The sequence below is a fragment of the Eublepharis macularius genome, chromosome 2 (genome assembly GCF_028583425.1).
Source record: "Eublepharis macularius isolate TG4126 chromosome 2, MPM_Emac_v1.0, whole genome shotgun sequence".
Lineage (NCBI taxonomy): Eukaryota > Metazoa > Chordata > Lepidosauria > Squamata > Eublepharidae > Eublepharis > Eublepharis macularius.
The window spans coordinates 70,085,400-70,101,599 of record NC_072791.1 but is presented as its reverse complement, the minus strand read 5'-3'; the positions used below and the strand labels follow the sequence as shown (position 1 = coordinate 70,101,599).

General features: G+C 42.9%; 1 protein-coding gene across 2 annotated transcripts in view; it reads right to left on the bottom strand.

Annotated features, from left to right (window-relative positions):
• MIDEAS (mitotic deacetylase associated SANT domain protein) overlaps positions 1-5,684 on the bottom strand; it is a 78,791-nt gene extending 73,107 nt beyond the window's left edge. Inside the window, exon 1 of one of the 2 annotated variants that reach the window (XM_054970656.1) lies at positions 5,165-5,684. The gene's annotated coding sequence lies outside the window, so the exon portion shown is untranslated. The remainder of the gene's footprint in view (positions 1-5,164) is intronic. The other variant, XM_054970654.1, reaches the window with a different exon arrangement.
• Positions 5,685-16,200: the final 10,516 nt, after the last annotated feature.

Genomic DNA, 16,200 nt, shown 5'->3' with positions numbered 1-16,200 from the left:
GCTGTTTGTAGGGGCTGGAGGGGCGCAAACTGCCCATAACCCCCTGTTCTCAGGCGGAGAACAAGCAAGTACGCTCAAGACCTCGAGAGTGCGTTGATCTCGGGTGTGAGGGGGGGTCTACGCAACGATCCCCCATCCACCCTTGAGGTCCCACTCGTAGACGGGTAGCCAAGATCTCTGCAGCGGCTCTGGAGTCAATTTCTGGCATAAGACCCTCATGCCCAAGCTTCAGCAACTCAAGAAGGGATTTTGAACCGATTGGATAATTGAAGCAGTGATTACAACCCAAGAGAAACGTCTAAGAAGGTAAAGATTGCTATCTCTCAGTACTGGACAGATTACAATAAGAAATAAAGTGATAAAGAGAATTAGAAAACTGCGAGAGACTTAATAAATAACTGAGAAAGTTCCAGCAAATAAATTGGCAAAAAGTGACTTTTTAAAGAGAAGTTAGCGCGGAAAAACGATTATTGTTTACATACCTGTGGCTAGGAGGAGATAGTGGACTGTGAGAAAGCTTTAATATCGCGAGAACTGCTGTGCAATGGAGAGGAACAGGAAGTGCGTCAGAACCATAAAGAGGCGGGCGAGAAGCGGTTTGTAAACAACGGAAGTGGAATATCGCCATTTGGAAGAAGGGCAAAGTTTTGGCTTCAAGGAAAACGGAAGTAGGACATCTTGGATAAGGGTAAGGGCGCTTGTCTCAAATAAGACCATAGAGAAAAGATGCCCGACATTTTGGATATCGTAAATATTAAATTTTGAGAAAATAATCTAAATTTGGACTTTTAAAATAAAAGAAAAGAGTAATTTTGCGCCACGGAGTTAAGAAAAAGAGTGGACTCGTGGGAGCGAGGTAAAGCTAGCCCCACGATGTCGAAAAAGGACTGGCAAACCACCACTTCTCATGTCTGTCACCAAAATACAAGTCTCTTATTTTTAACTATTGGCACTAATTCTAGCAGAAGTTCTACATCCTTTACTATAGCGTCATGGGAGGGACTAAGTAATATTCTTTCTTACAAACCAGACCCTAGTTTTACTGCTAAACCATATTCATAATGTACAATATCTCCATCCTGTACTTATTCATAGTTCTGCACATATTCTACAACTGTAGCATGTAGACATTCTACTCCCTCTCATGACAAACGAAAGATTGTCTGAATTTCAGATTAGTTCCCTTTCTGATCTTCTGTAGGATTTCAATAAACACAAAATACAGTGGATTAAAATCAATACTTTTCATGATTTAAAGTCACTTCTTTAAAAATAAATTAAAAACACTTCAAAATTCAAATTTACCCAATATTAGTATAGTAACTTTTAAAACATTAACTTTTAAAAAATGGAATCTAGCACAGACACTTTAAAATTGATAGACCTCTTAAAGCTCAATTTATAATAATCTCTTAAACATCATTAAAATTCTTTTCTATATATAGATCGGGGGAAGACAGTTGACTACTGTAGTCAATATGATGCAACCAGCCATGTACTAATTACTACAGCAAATTATGAAATTTTAGGACTATCAACCAAACAATACAGACATTTTGCTTTCCATTTCATAGTGAAACCAACTGCAAACCAAAAAACATTTTAAACTACAGTTTTTAAACTGTTGTTCCAACCATGTTCCTGCTCAGGAAATTCATGAACAACAAAATCAGAAACCTGATTTAGATCAAATAGGTACTTTTTTCTCTGTAACTATATATAATTCCTTTCATTTCACTCAAATCAACCCTAATAAACAGCATGCAATGGTCTGAAAGTGCCACAGGGCCCAGTGTCCTGAAGTGAGGCAACGGACCCCTCAGCAGCAAAGTGGTACACAGGCTACTGACAGGAAAAAGGGGAAGAAACAGGTTGGGGAATACTGCAGTTCCCTGTAACACCTAGCCAAAATCATGATAGGCAGGCAGTACCAAGCATCTAGAAATCAAAGGCAGGCAGCCAAATGGATCCTGGCTTGGGACAAGGGACTACAGAGTTAGAGCAAGTCACAGTATTGTAGCACCTTCCCATATTTTTTAAAGGTTGAGAAAGACTCTGAACCTTTGATAGACAGCTTAATAAACAAACACTGACAATTCCTGCAGCATACAGGAAACAAACAGGAAATCCTGGTGTAAGATGACCATTATGTAAGCCTATTCTACTGGTCACATGAGTGCACATTCACGATTCCAAGCTAAAGAGTCCCCTCAGGAGCTACACCAACTATTGCAAGAAGAATTCTCAATATAGGAAAAAACTATATTCACTAAAAACAAAGAGAGGATAAGCCCTAGAGCCATTTATGGGTACTATGTATCCACTCACCTGCCACCTCACTGACTCCAAATCTACAGAGATATCATTCTCATGTTAACAGCCCTCTCTCTCTCTCTCTGTGCCAAAATTAATTCCATGGCTCTGCATCTATGCACTGGTGTGCTACAGCAAGATTCCCTAACACTCTATTGGAACACAGCTGTATACTTTCGGTCAACAAAGTCTCTCAACAAGGAGGAGGAGGAGGAGATGCTGTTGAGTTGCAACCGGGATGTTGCAGGCAAGAAACAAGCAACACCCACATATTAATGCAGACTGTCATCAAGTTCATTCTTTAGTGACCTGAGGCCTGAAGCCTGTGCAAGCTGTGTACAGTTTCTGAAAAGAAGGAATATGTCCAGGAGTCATTGCAATCACACCTATGAGAATACAACATCATCTCTCTTCCTCATTCCAAATGAGTCTTTGAAAGAATCAGCACAAAAACAAGACTGATCACAAATCCAGTCCACTCCCACCCTCCGGTGCTAATGAAGATGGACCACTGGAGATACTAAAATATCTTAAAATAAGGTTATCAGTGCAGAACATACAGCATCTCTTTTCTGTGACAAATCACTACCCCACTTTACTTCCATAATTCGTATGGAATAAGAATGCTTTTGATTTGATCAGGTTCTTTACAGAACACACATCTTTTGAGCATAAACTCACACACACTCTAAGATATTTCTTGAAGTTTATCCTTCCCCCTTCCCGTTTTTCCACACCTGAAAAGCATTTGCCTTTCAGGCAAATTACCCTAAACTTTCTACATGGATGGAACTGTTTCCACATCAACTTGTCTACTGAGAAATTTCTGCATGTCTGTCACAGAAGACTTGCAAGAAGGGCTGGCCATGCTTGAATCAAGAAGGTATCCTAGACACGTGCAACCATTCCCGGAGGTTGCGCACTGCAGAAGGTACTTAAGGAGTTGGGGTAGCAAGTTGTCTTGTCTGTTCTTACTGATCTCATGGACAACCACTAACAATTGTCAGAAACAATCTGAATTCCATTTCTTTGGTGAACAATAAAGCAGACCCAAAGACTGACATGGATGCTTGGGGGGAGAGGGTTGGTGTGTGGCAGATTGTAGATGTAATATGAAAAGAAAGCATTTTTGCGCCAGCACTGTAGTGCATGAGATCAGTCTCAGTGTCACTATCAATTCCTCAATATATTATACAAGGAGAAGCCTATATTCTCAGCCACTCCCTGCTATTTGTAGTGATGCTGAACCACACAGTTAATTCAAGCGATTCCAAAGTTATTTGCATACATATGGAAAATTACATGTGAACTGTTAATACATCAGGTCAGCGCATCTATTCTCGAATTCCCCCTAAAAATTTGGAACTAAATGCTTCTATCGGCAAGTTACTTACATGAGTTCGCAGTTCACACAACAGAGCTCATGGCCACAGAGGCACACAGGGAGAATACCTGTGGTATTTCCAAAATAGTAACATCTCAATGAGCCTTTATTACTCTTAGGTCTATATTAGAAGTTGCCTGTTCCACAGCCAGACCCAGGTACACTTCTGGGATGCAATACTGTCAAGTACAAGGGCCAATTATGTACCTCTGGTTAATAGCAAACTTCTCATTGATTTCCACAGGAACTAGAGCAGCTCTGATGATGTCACCAGCAATAAGGATGGCCATACGCCCTGGCAAGTCACTATGACTGTGATTAGACACAGCTTTCAACATTACTACCACCTCTGCAATCCACCGGCCACTGAAGCAAGATGAGATCAGGGTTCTGACTTGCAGAAATCACCTGGTTCTTTTAACAACCCTTTAAGGTTTGTGCACACAAGTCGATGTACTCATTTGCAGAGGGATACATTCTACAGGTCCGCTGTCAGTTGTGCTGTTGACTTGTCTCCACGGAATGCAGGGACGATGCAATTTATGTACCAACCAGACAATGGTATTTTCAAAAACAAAAAAGAGGCCTATTAAAAAAGAGGAACATCCTATCTTGTAATCCGATTTCCTGCACAACGCATTCGAGGTCTTAGAAGCCCGAGTGCATGAACTACATGGTTCACACACACAACTTTTATGCTTATGAATTAACAGAAGTGTGACTTTCGGTTAACCCCAAAGATTTATATGGCACTTGCAGCCCCCATGTACACATAGACACTCTATACTGGAGTTTCCTAGAGCTGTGTTGGGGGGAGGAAGGAGAACGATGTCACCCTGGTTTGGACTCATCCGGTAACTAGGGATAAGAGACGACTAACCGAGGGAAGGGGAGGCTAAAATCTCTCAAGGTTTTGACCTGCCTCAGACACAAGCACGCTTTAGCCCCCTTCCTGTTAAGTTCTATTGAACAGCCTGGGGACTACAGAACTGAGGCGGAATCACCGGGAGGGGGACGACGACGAGGTGAAATAGCGACGCATTTTAGAAGAAAATGTCATCAGATATCAAGAAGCAAAGGCGATTCGAACTCTCTCCTCTCTCCGCTTCCCAGCTTTCAAAAGCAACGAGGGAAGAGGATTTTTAGCTACACCACTCGGCGTAGATCTTATTTCCCCGTTTTGAAGGGAGGAAACCTCCTCGCCGCGGCCGCCCATTAGCAGCGCCGAACTGCGTAGCTGCACAAACAAGAGCAACGCACGCATTATGCACACGGCTTAAAGACACAGGAAAGCGAACAAAAGTTCCCCCAACCACTCGATCCCCCTCACTGCAAATCTTTCACGGCTGCAAGAGACCACAGTTTCGTCCCCTCCTTCCGACCGGCTGCGGTTCCTTTCGGTGCTGGGCGTTGCAAAAAAATTAGAGGCCCTCTGAACCCTGCAAGCACCCTCGATTCCAAACTTACCTCCCTCCTCTCATGCGCGAAATAAAAGGAAATTCCCGTCAGTCCTCTTTGCCTTAGATCCCCTAGAACGATCCCCTTCCGAAAAATAAAATACACACCCCAAGAAAGCCTGGGCCGATCTCCACAAGGCTACCCGGAAAGCCAGGAGTAAGTTTTCTTGCAACCGCGAATATTCCGTGCAGTTGTCAGCCACGCTGCTCGCAGCTTCCCTTCTGCGCACAAAAGTCCTGCAGTGTACCTGGCTCGGGACCCAGCGCCCCACTTCGCTCTCGCTCTCTCCACCAACCACACGTTGCAGTGTCAGGATTGCAAGTCTCTCTGAGTCACAGATCTGAGATCACAGCTTGGGGAACAGAGGGAGGGAGGGGGGACCCTCGCTACGAACGAAGAGACGCTGCAGCGCTGGGGAGGGAGAAGTCCTTTTCCCTCGCCCTCTCTCTCTCTCTCACGGCGGGGATTGCACAACAGGCAAGGCAATTGAGAGCACCCTCCTGCAAAACACATATGTCGTGCAAGAGAGGGAAAACCAGCTCTTCCACTTCATCAGCACAACTGCCTCCAGATCAGGCTCCCCCACCCTACAGCAGGCCTAGATCACGCCCATTTCCTGTTGCCATATAAGGCGAATAAAGTTTTTTAAAAACCGCCCTGTAATTCAACACTCTCTGTGTATGTGTGTTTCTGTGACTGCCCATAACTCAGTCCAAATGTTTGGTTGGCAAGAGGATCCAGTTGCTTTGACACGCATTAGCATCTCCGTCGAGCTACAAGGTCAGGAGGGGAAGAGCCCGATCACGTTACTGGAAACACTCTTTTGCCAGGAATAGTGCTGACTGACTTTCCCACTTGGAGAGAGACGTTTACTTTTTGTCCCTACTTTTATAAGCATGGCCAGTAATGGTGCGTCTGCGTCAGAAGCAATAGGCAAAACAAAATAAAAAGTTAAAATACTGAAAACTCAGCCTTGGGGATAAGCAGTGGGGCAGGCAGAAATGTTTCAACGTGCCTCAACGTTAGGCTAGCCAAATATTTCCTGCTTGCATGGTTCGGTGGAGCCCGATCTTATGCAAGTATGTTCCATTCCCACTTCCTTTCCACTAGGTTTACTCCCTAATAAGCGTGTATAGGATTGCAGCCTCACACTTGCACAAATGATACACTTGCCAAAGAGATTAATTCAAGCCCCATTAATCAGTTTAAAATTCCACAGTATTTTCTGTTATTTTTTACACTGATCTATGTAGAAGCAGATGGTGTAAAAATGTCAGCTTTGAGAATCAGGCCTCCTAGATGCTTTCCCATAACTCCACTATTGTGCAACATCTCCAAGTCCAGTTCCTTTAAATATAAATAAAAGGCTATTGATAACCGCAACCAATGCTTCGAGTTCTATATTGACTCTGTTCCTCCCACTGCATTTCCCCCCCATTTTCAGAGTGCATCTTTCACAGCACACTGCAGCAATCCTTCCTTAAACAGACTTTTACTACCAGTGTGTGTATTTGGGGGTTAGGAAAGTACACATTGCAAAGGGAGTGCAAGAGGAAGAAAGCTACAGTGACAGAAACTTACAGGAAGAAACCAAAGCTCTGCTGTGCTGCAAAACCAGATTCATAGCAGCCAGGAAGGCACTGTCTCCTGTACCATCTTGCAGCTGCATTCACCACATTCCTCTTCTTGGAAAGTGCCAAATGGGAAAGCCCAGCGCTTGTTTAACAGATGCTTGCCTGTAGTCAGAGGGCTCAGAACCCCACTTTAAAGAAATGCAACTGGAAAATCCATATTATACAGTTGTAATAAATTATTCAAATTAGGAGACCTCATGGTGGCTTTGAATGGGAATTTACCATGATGAACGTACACACTGAGCTATAAGGAACTGCCTGTCACAGCACTAGCCTATCTCTGAGCCCAGGGTTGATAAAAAGACAGACCACAATCCACCAGGGATCCACCAGCTGGATTCTATGCCTTTACCTAGTACTTGCTGATTACTGATGGTTAGGAAGTATGATGAACGAGATGGATACTAGATTGATCCAGCAAGGCATGTCTTATGTTCCTAAACAGATTCACAGGTGGAATCCTAATTCAAGAAGAAAGTAGACCCCTACAGATTATATGACACTATCATTATAAATTTGTCATAATCCATACTAGTACGAGGACTGTATGGTTGTCAGGAAAGAATGGAGGGGGCTTCCATCTTGGGATCTGGAACGTATGTTTATTGAGAACTCTGGTTTTAATGTATTTAAAATGTTTTTATCCTTTGTATTTATTTACACAGTTGTAACCCGCCCTGAGCCTCCTTGCAGGGAGAGATGATGATGATGATGATGATGATGATGATGATGATGATGATGATGATGATGATGATGATGATGATGATGATGTGGTAGAAGCACAAAACAAGAACTCAAAAATATCTACAGAACCAGTAACTCTCTAGTCTATTCAATAGTGAGTGTGTATACAAAATCTTCTGATTAAAATGAAACACTAAAATGAAATTTAATTTTCTAACTATTCTGTTTCTGTTAACCTGTCACAAGTAAAAATTTGAATACCAAGAACCCTGACATAGGTAAAATATTAAAATGAGACCACAAGATAATAATGACTAGGTAGGCTGGGACCACCTTTAAAATAACTGAGTAGGCCAGGCCCACTTTGAATTTTGCCCAGAAGTCACTTAACACAGATTGATTATGCACTAGTAAGAGATCTTGAGCATGCATTCTTGTTTTATCAACTAAACCACTGGGATAGTCTCTCTCTCTCCTGCGTCTGTCTGGCCAATACTATGGAAGTAGCTTTCCAGAATCCCAGGTAGAGTTGGTATGTAACCGTGCAACACAAGATCTTCTGACCTGAAGAAGCTACAGCGACTTAACATGAGGCATGCAAAATATGTGCTATTGCCTATGGCTGCTTTCTTGTAACATGCTGTAGAAAAATGACACATGTACTATCCATGAGTATTGTAAAAGTTCTCCGTTATTTCACTAGTTCTTTGCTAAGTCTATACCTTCCCATAATCTAAACATGTACTACAGCACAGATTTAACTGGACAACTTTTGGATTGTAGAGTTAAATGCTTATATGTAATTCTAATGGACCAAAGCCACTGTTTACAACCTCCCAGTAAGTGAAATGAAACAGCCTAGTGGCATACATTCCAAACCATCTAAAATCCTAGGTTCCTGGAAAGCATGCCAAAGTTTCTCAGCTGTAGATCAGAGGCTAAGTGTTCAGCAGCAAATGTAAGTGCAAGACCCCCCCCCCCCTGCATGATTGTACATTATGTGAAAGGGATTTTGATGTTAAAAGAAGCATGCCTTTATTAAAAAGGCTTACAGAGTACAACTTTTCCAAATATATAATTATTCATATATAACTTGTAAAAGAGCCAGCAGGAACACTTATCATTGGGCACTTTGTTCCAACAATCAGTCTTGCAAAAGAGCCAAGCCTGAACTCATGCAAACAAGGAATATGAAAAAGGTTTTTTAAAAAAAAAACAGTTTTTATGAGCTAACATAGCTGTAACTATAAGGCTTTTATTCAAGAATGGGCAGCACAATTCTGAAGGCCGCCAAGGAGAGGGTTAGGGCAACCAGCACAATTGTAGCAGCACTGGTCTGTTCTCTATGGACAATCCGCAGAGGGAAACAACAACACATGCCGCTTTGGAAGACACAGATGACATAGCAAGGGCTCCCGAGTCCACAGCAACCCCAGCAAGATCCACCAATCTTCCCATGGCAGCTAATGATGCCCTTGGGAGTGGCACACTCAGAAGCAGCCAATCACCAACCACTAATCTGGCCACTGCCCTTTGATGTTACTTCCAACCCTCCATGGAGAGTCAACAGGCAGGGAGGAAAGAGCCAGCAACAGGGCAACCACAACAGAGTCACATGACTTGAGAGGCCAATTCCCCAGCTCACAAGCGAAGGGCACCTGTGCAGTGGACTGGATGCCCTCCCCTTCCCCAGTAAGGACCTGACTGGCAGCAAAACTGCTGCCCACATACAAACATCTCTGCTCTGAGCCACACACATTCTTCCTCTTTAAAAGTAAAAATGTGTGTACGTTATGTGCCTCAAGTTGCCTCCGACCTATGGCGACCCTACAAAAGAATGACTTCCAAAACGTCCTATCATTAACAGACTTGCTCAGATCCTACAAACTGGAGGATGTGGCTTCTTTTATTGAGTTAAGTCATCTCGTTTTGGGTCTTCCTGCCTTCCACTTTTCCTAGGATTATTGACTTTTCCAGAGAATATTGTCTTCTCATGATATGAATAAAGTACGAAAATAGGAAGACAAAAAAAGACAGAGGCCAGCCTTGATACACATCCCCACTCAAGATCAGCATTCTGGCCACTGGGCCAAGAGGAGTTCAAAGTGAGCATACCAGGAAACTCCAGGCACCCCACTGCAGCCGTGGCATCACCACCAGCCACATGGGACCAGGGAGAGAATATTGCACACAGAAGTATGGTTCAGTGGAAAGGCACTGGGATAGCATGTCCATGGCTCCTGGTTTCATCCCCACATGAAAAGAGGTGAGAAGCAGGCAAAAGCCCTGGAGCAAACATTATGCCACCCCCCCCACACACAACAATATAAGGGGGAACATGATGACTTAGCTCATGGGCCACCACATATATCCATTGGTTTGGCTGGGAGACTGCTCCACCACCCCCATCCTCACCATACCTATGGCAGCAGCTCCCTTACATCTGCCTTGGGTACATCTGCCCTTGCACCAGAAGTGTTGTGGGAGAGTATGAGACCCAAATATCCCCCCTTCCCAGAGCAGCCACACACACCCTTGGACTACCCACCAGCCCACTCCCCATACATACTGCACACAGCAGCCAGCAGAGTAGGGGTGCTATGTGTGGGATCAGCCGCCAAGATGCCACTGGATACCTATGTTTTGCAGCTGAACAACACAGAAGGCCAGGGGCACCTGAAAAACCAACTACAGCCATCCTATCCAGCATGGACATCCCTGAGCCAAAACCTACTCTCTTGGATATGCAAAGAGGCAGCCCTAAGGGAAAGTCACAGATGGGAGAGGAGGTGGGGCAGGGAGGGGCTTGGAGCTAGTCTCAAAGCACAAACAGACAGGGTCAATCATGAAGGGGTCCAATGACTTGGGTTGCCAACTCTATCTGTTCAGTATGGCTCCTTTACTTTTGGGAGCTGCTCCCAGGGACCATGGGGAGACAGGCTGAGCTTGTCCTTAGGACAGCATGCATCTGAGCGAGACAGACTCCCAGATTAAAAAGCAACCCATGAAAGGATGCTCCAGGAGGCAGTCCGTAGCCCGTAACTGGGCAGAGTGGCAGAAACGGCAACAGTCAAGCTCCTAGGTCTCCCTGTTGAATCATCATTTACTCAGGGCCAAGCTAAACATGACGAATGACACTTGAACGGCAAGTGGATTGAGTGGAGGGCAAGTGAACAGGGAGAAATACACTTGCCATTCAAGTGTCATTCGTCATGTGTAGCTTGGCCCTCAGATGCAAAACAGAAATCTGTCATAAAGGCAAACAGCACAAATACCATGCCTGTGTGCCCTGGCAGGCTCCTCAGTCTCACCCCCATGCCCCTCTTTGGCACATGCAGTTGCTCTGAGGGAGAGCTCTGCTACTGTAACTGATCTATCCTCTGCGGCTGTGGCTGCTACTGCTGCATAGGGCTCAGATCCTGCAATAAGTTCCAGAGTTGCTTGGCCAGCTGATCCACAGAGCACATTGGGGCAGTACAAGGCACTCCAGTTATATACCCTGTCCGAGGGGAAGCTCCTTGGCAGTGCTAAGTGCCCATCTGGGTCTCTCCTGCCACCAAAGGGCAATGTTGCACACTCAAAGTCTGCACAGCACAGCACTCTGAAGCAGAGTCCCGTGCCGCATGGTCTGCCTAATAATTTGTAGGGTGTCCTGGCTGGGGTTTATTGTTAAGGGAAAAATCCCTTAACATGCAATGAACTACAATACTATCTCGCAGAGAAGTGGCCTCTTGAGCTGTTCCATTATATTATGGTTCTAAACGCTTTTAAAATCCCCTCTTGAACATGCCTGTTCTTGCACATTCTGAGAAATGACAGAAGCATGGAGGTTTTCCTGACCAACTCCAGCAGCTGAGAGCCACTATGGGGAATGCACGTGAATGGCTGTTGCCGACTCTTACCCATGCGTTTGTGACAGTAAATGTGCTTGGGTTCCATAAGCAAAAGTCCTTCAGGGAAGTGAACTTTGGAGTGGAGGATCAGTGGGAAAGAAAAGAGTAAACCACATAATGTGCTGCTTCTGCACTCAAAGTGACACACACCCTAAGCAACTTTGCTTTAAGAAGCGTGTGTGCGAGAGAATGTGTGTGAGACATAGGGCTACCAGTTCCAGGTAGGAAAATTTCTGGAGATTTGGGGGTTGGAGTCTACAGAGGGCGGGGTTTAGGGAGGAGAGGGGCCTCAGTGGGGTATAATGCTATAGAGTTCACCCTTCAAAGCACCCATTTTCTCCAGGAGAACTGCTATCTGTCGCCCGGAAATCAGTTGTAATTCCAGGAGATCTCCAGCTACCACCTGGAGGCTGGCAACCCTAGTGAGACAGATACTATCAGGATTCAGCTATATTCATTTGTGTCATAACTGTAGTTCTGTGTGGTCTCTATCTCTAGGAACATTCTAAAATTGTAGAGACAGTATTGCCGCTTTCATCCCACTCAGTTAGAGACTTCTACATATGTCTTATACGGCAGGGTGAGTACTTTCTCATTAAGTGCTCTTCTAACTGCAATGACAGCAACTCATGGCAGCTGAAAGACATGAGGCATTCAGAAATGCAGTATTAGAGCAGCATTTATAAGATGACAGAGGTTTATTTAATTATTTAAAATATATACATTCTGCTTTTGGCCTCAGTGAGTGGCTTATACAAACTAAAAACCTATAATATTAAAAGAATATGATTAACACTCAATATTTTTGGCAAAGAAAGCAAGTTGCCTATTACTGCTCTTCTTCTCTCTTTACCAGAGAGCTGAAGGAAACCAACTATAGTTCTGTGTAGTGAAAAGCCGGCTACAGAGGGAAGGAATAGGGAAAGTAAAGGTTTCTGCAACAGTTTGCAGTCATTAACGTTATTTTCAACTATGCTTGGCTAAGTTGCTAGTCAGAAAATTGTAAAGCATGCAATCCCTGGCTGCAGTAATATCAGTGTAATGGAGATTTATGCTTTTTGCACATTAACAGTGCTTTTCAGAAAACTCTCTTACATGTCTGAGTTCAGAATTTAATTACACGCTAGAAAAAAGCCTCCGTTTGTTTAAAATAGTTTCAGCATAAGCTGGCAAGTACAAAGTGTAGCATAGTTCTCACAGGTGTTCATGAGATTGCCACTCTGCTATCTTTATATTCACTATACATAATAAATTCAGCGTATTTCACACAAACATTTTTTTCTTTTTGTGTGACAAACGTGAAACTCCCCCATGTAATAAAATCACAAGTTACCATATGTATATAGTTTTTGAAGATGCAATTGTTCGATGTCTGATTTCATGAAACTGCCCAATACCAAGTCAGACCACTAGTCTATTAAGGTCAGTATTGTCTACACAGATTGGAAGCAGATGTACAAAATCTCAGGTTGAGATATTTAACAACCCTTACTACCAGATCGTTTTAACTACAGATGTGAGATTCAGCCACAGATCTTCTGCATACAAAGCTATGGCCGTTCCTATCATATAAACACACCTTCCTATTCCCAAGGTTATAGTCACATGAAAATTAAAAATAGCAAAAAACTAATTGTGACTTTTCTACCTCAAAAATGGCCACATTCATTTTTGAAGGAAGTTCTTTGTACATCACTCTCAGTATTCAGCACCAGACTGAAATCAGACACCAGTAACAGAATAATTGGCTGATTAGTTCAGATTCGTGAGACACTTTATCCCACTGCATTTCGCCCCAGATACCCCCTAAGGGTTTCCCGGTCACAAAGTTATAGTAACAGAAGCCGCCACTTCTGTGCAACTCTGAAAGGTACAATATCCCTCTCCTAATACCAACGCTTGCTGATAGCTAAATCACAGTTTATCAACAGGAGAGAGGGAGAATTGCAAGAAAATAAAGCTCAATAGCCACCTTACTGGTGTCCAGAGGAAAGAGCCACAGTGGCAATTCAGTTGTCAAGCCCTCAGGGCCAGGTTGATAAGCCTTCGCTGGCAGAGCTCCAGTACTCCCTTTGGCGTAGGTCACCAAGTCCTGCCAATTTACTCACTCCCCCAAATAGATACACTGAGTAACTAATCAGGTCATTAGACTTTCACATCCCTTCTGTGCAAGTAGCAACAGATGACAGGAAAAGCTACCTCAGTTCTATTAAGTTATCCATAAAGCTCTCAAAAGTAGGTTGCTTCTTTTAAAAAAAACCATTTGTAATAACTAAATCGCCCCTGGAGAAGAAAATGGCTTAAATCAAATAGTGTTTTTCTCCTATGCTCACCAAAAGCTTAGACTACACGATGTTAATATTACTGTTAATTAATTGGCCATGAAAACTGTGGCCTAGAGAAGAGCCTGAGGGCAGGTGATCCTATGGCAGGGTTAAATAGGTCCCCATGTGAATAGCAGAACATCTAGGCATCCCACATAACCTATTCAGGGAGTGGCTTCAGATGTTAGAGAACTCTCTTCCAAAATTATTGGAAACTAACTACATCTTACTCAGAGCATGGCTGTGGAAAGCAGGGAACAGAGAAGAGAAGGGGGAGCTTAACTCAAGGAACAGGTGTGGAGCTGGGGTATAAAAAGGGAGAAGCAGGAAATGGGAAGATTCTGGCTAGAGGGAAAGGGCGCAAGAGGGGAAGGGGGAAAACCCAAGCTAGCCAGGAGACAAAGGAGGCAGACTGCCATGTTAAATACAAAATTCATATCAATAAATACTAATTGTGATTTTTATTAAGATGTAACAAGATTTTTAATTATTATTTGTATTTATAATATCTACACCTTTCTTTGGGGGTTTGCCTGCTTGGTATTCCTTTGTATACTCTGATTCCAGGTGGTATAGGGCACAGGCGTTCAACATGGAGGTCACAGGCCAAATGTGGCTTGCCTGACCCAGGGTGTAGCCCACCTGTGACTTTTAGCAAAAAAAAAATTTGTAGGTTCAAGTTTAATTCCACCAGAATTACATCATGAAGCTGCGGTATTATGCAGAATTATGGACAAAAGGAAAATAAGTATGACTAAAACATCTAATGTACTTAAATTTGAGTCACGTCCAATACTCATATGCTATGCATGGACCCTCTCAACTCTGTTATTCCGTGACAATGTTGCCACATTGGAGTTATTGAGTGTCTAAGACCTGGGGCAAGTACATGATGCAGAAGCTTGGAGATCATGTGGCACATTAATGAAAAAAAATGGATACCCATATTATAACAATGTGATTTGAGCCCAGAAGCAAAGTGGCAACCAATAAAGAACTGTTATTTGTTTTATTTATTTATGTCATTTATAGTCCGCCTTTCTCACTGAGACTTAAGGCAGATTTCATAGTGTGAGATTAGTACAATCAGTATCAAGGATATTTCCATAAACAATGCCATAGGATAAATAAATACAAGTTTATACAAGTTTACAAAGACATCGTATTAGCAAGGATCCAATACAGAGTTGAAGAAATGCTGAAACAGAACATAATCAATTCTAGGACAGACAATCCCATTCAAAGGCAACCCCATGTAGACTGCATCACAGTAATATAATCTGGACATGAATGGTAAATGGCTAGATCCCATTTCTTGAGGACGGGTGCTAGAAAAACTGATATGCACTACTATGAAGATGACCGCTGAGGTTCTCTCCAACTTCCAGAATTTATGTTTTCTTTTTAAAAAATTTAAAACGTAACCTTGTAAATAATTTTAGCTCTTATGAAAAGCAAGAAACACAAAGACTTTTTAAGTCTTTTATCCATAGCAAATAGAATATATATACAAAATGGTAAGAACATATAATTGCCACATGGCTTTACAATTTGGCCACCATCTACCTAACCACTGCAACATGCTGTGCTGTTTTGCAAACTGTTCTGAAGGCAGTTTGAACGTGACAGTTCAGTGGTTAGCTGCTGCTTCTATCAGAAAACATATTACATATTGCATAATTGCTGCAAAGCTTCCTTGGCTCCCCATATTTTTTCAGGTACAATTCAAAATAGTGGTCAACCTTTAAAACTCTACAGAGATAGTCATAACTCCATGGCATTGAAAGGAATTACAGCTTCTACAAGAACCTTCCTAGCATGTTTACATAATTGGGAGAGGCCCCCTACTTCAACTGCTGAATTCCAGGCAGAGCTAGAAAGCACAGGGCTCTCTCTATCTCTCATGATAGAATTTCTTGCCCAGTGAAGCTTGTCAGGGCAGGCCTCTCATCATCTTTAGGAGGCCAGGCACAACATGTTTTATTTCACCTGCTTTGGGCGAGTACAATTAATGCTAGACATGTTTTGTAGGTTTCTGACCTGCCATTTTTAATTTAATTTTATGTGCACTTTATATATTAGTCATCCTGAGAGTTCCTTGAGGGCAGAAAAGTAGGATACACACACACACACACACACATAAAATACACACATACACAACAGCATAAAAAATGGGGGAGTGAGTTGGAGAAGGAGAAAGATAATTAACCACCTTACACCTTGTAGTGACTTGGGAACGATTATGTAGCCTCACACCCAAAGGAGATTATGTCATGAACAAGCAATGGTAATTGGCCACTAACAACTAGACTTGAAAATGGACACCACCCCACAGGAAGTAGTTCTGTTCACTTCTCATCTGTTTTAGGCCATAGGTTTTCAGATTGATTCTGAAACCACGATTTTAGCACAAATTGAATTGTTTGAGGATCAGAACTTGAACAGGTTGAAACCATCTAAATCTCAAAATCCAACAAAGCAGAATAAAAGACAGGAGGGTGCAGCTCATG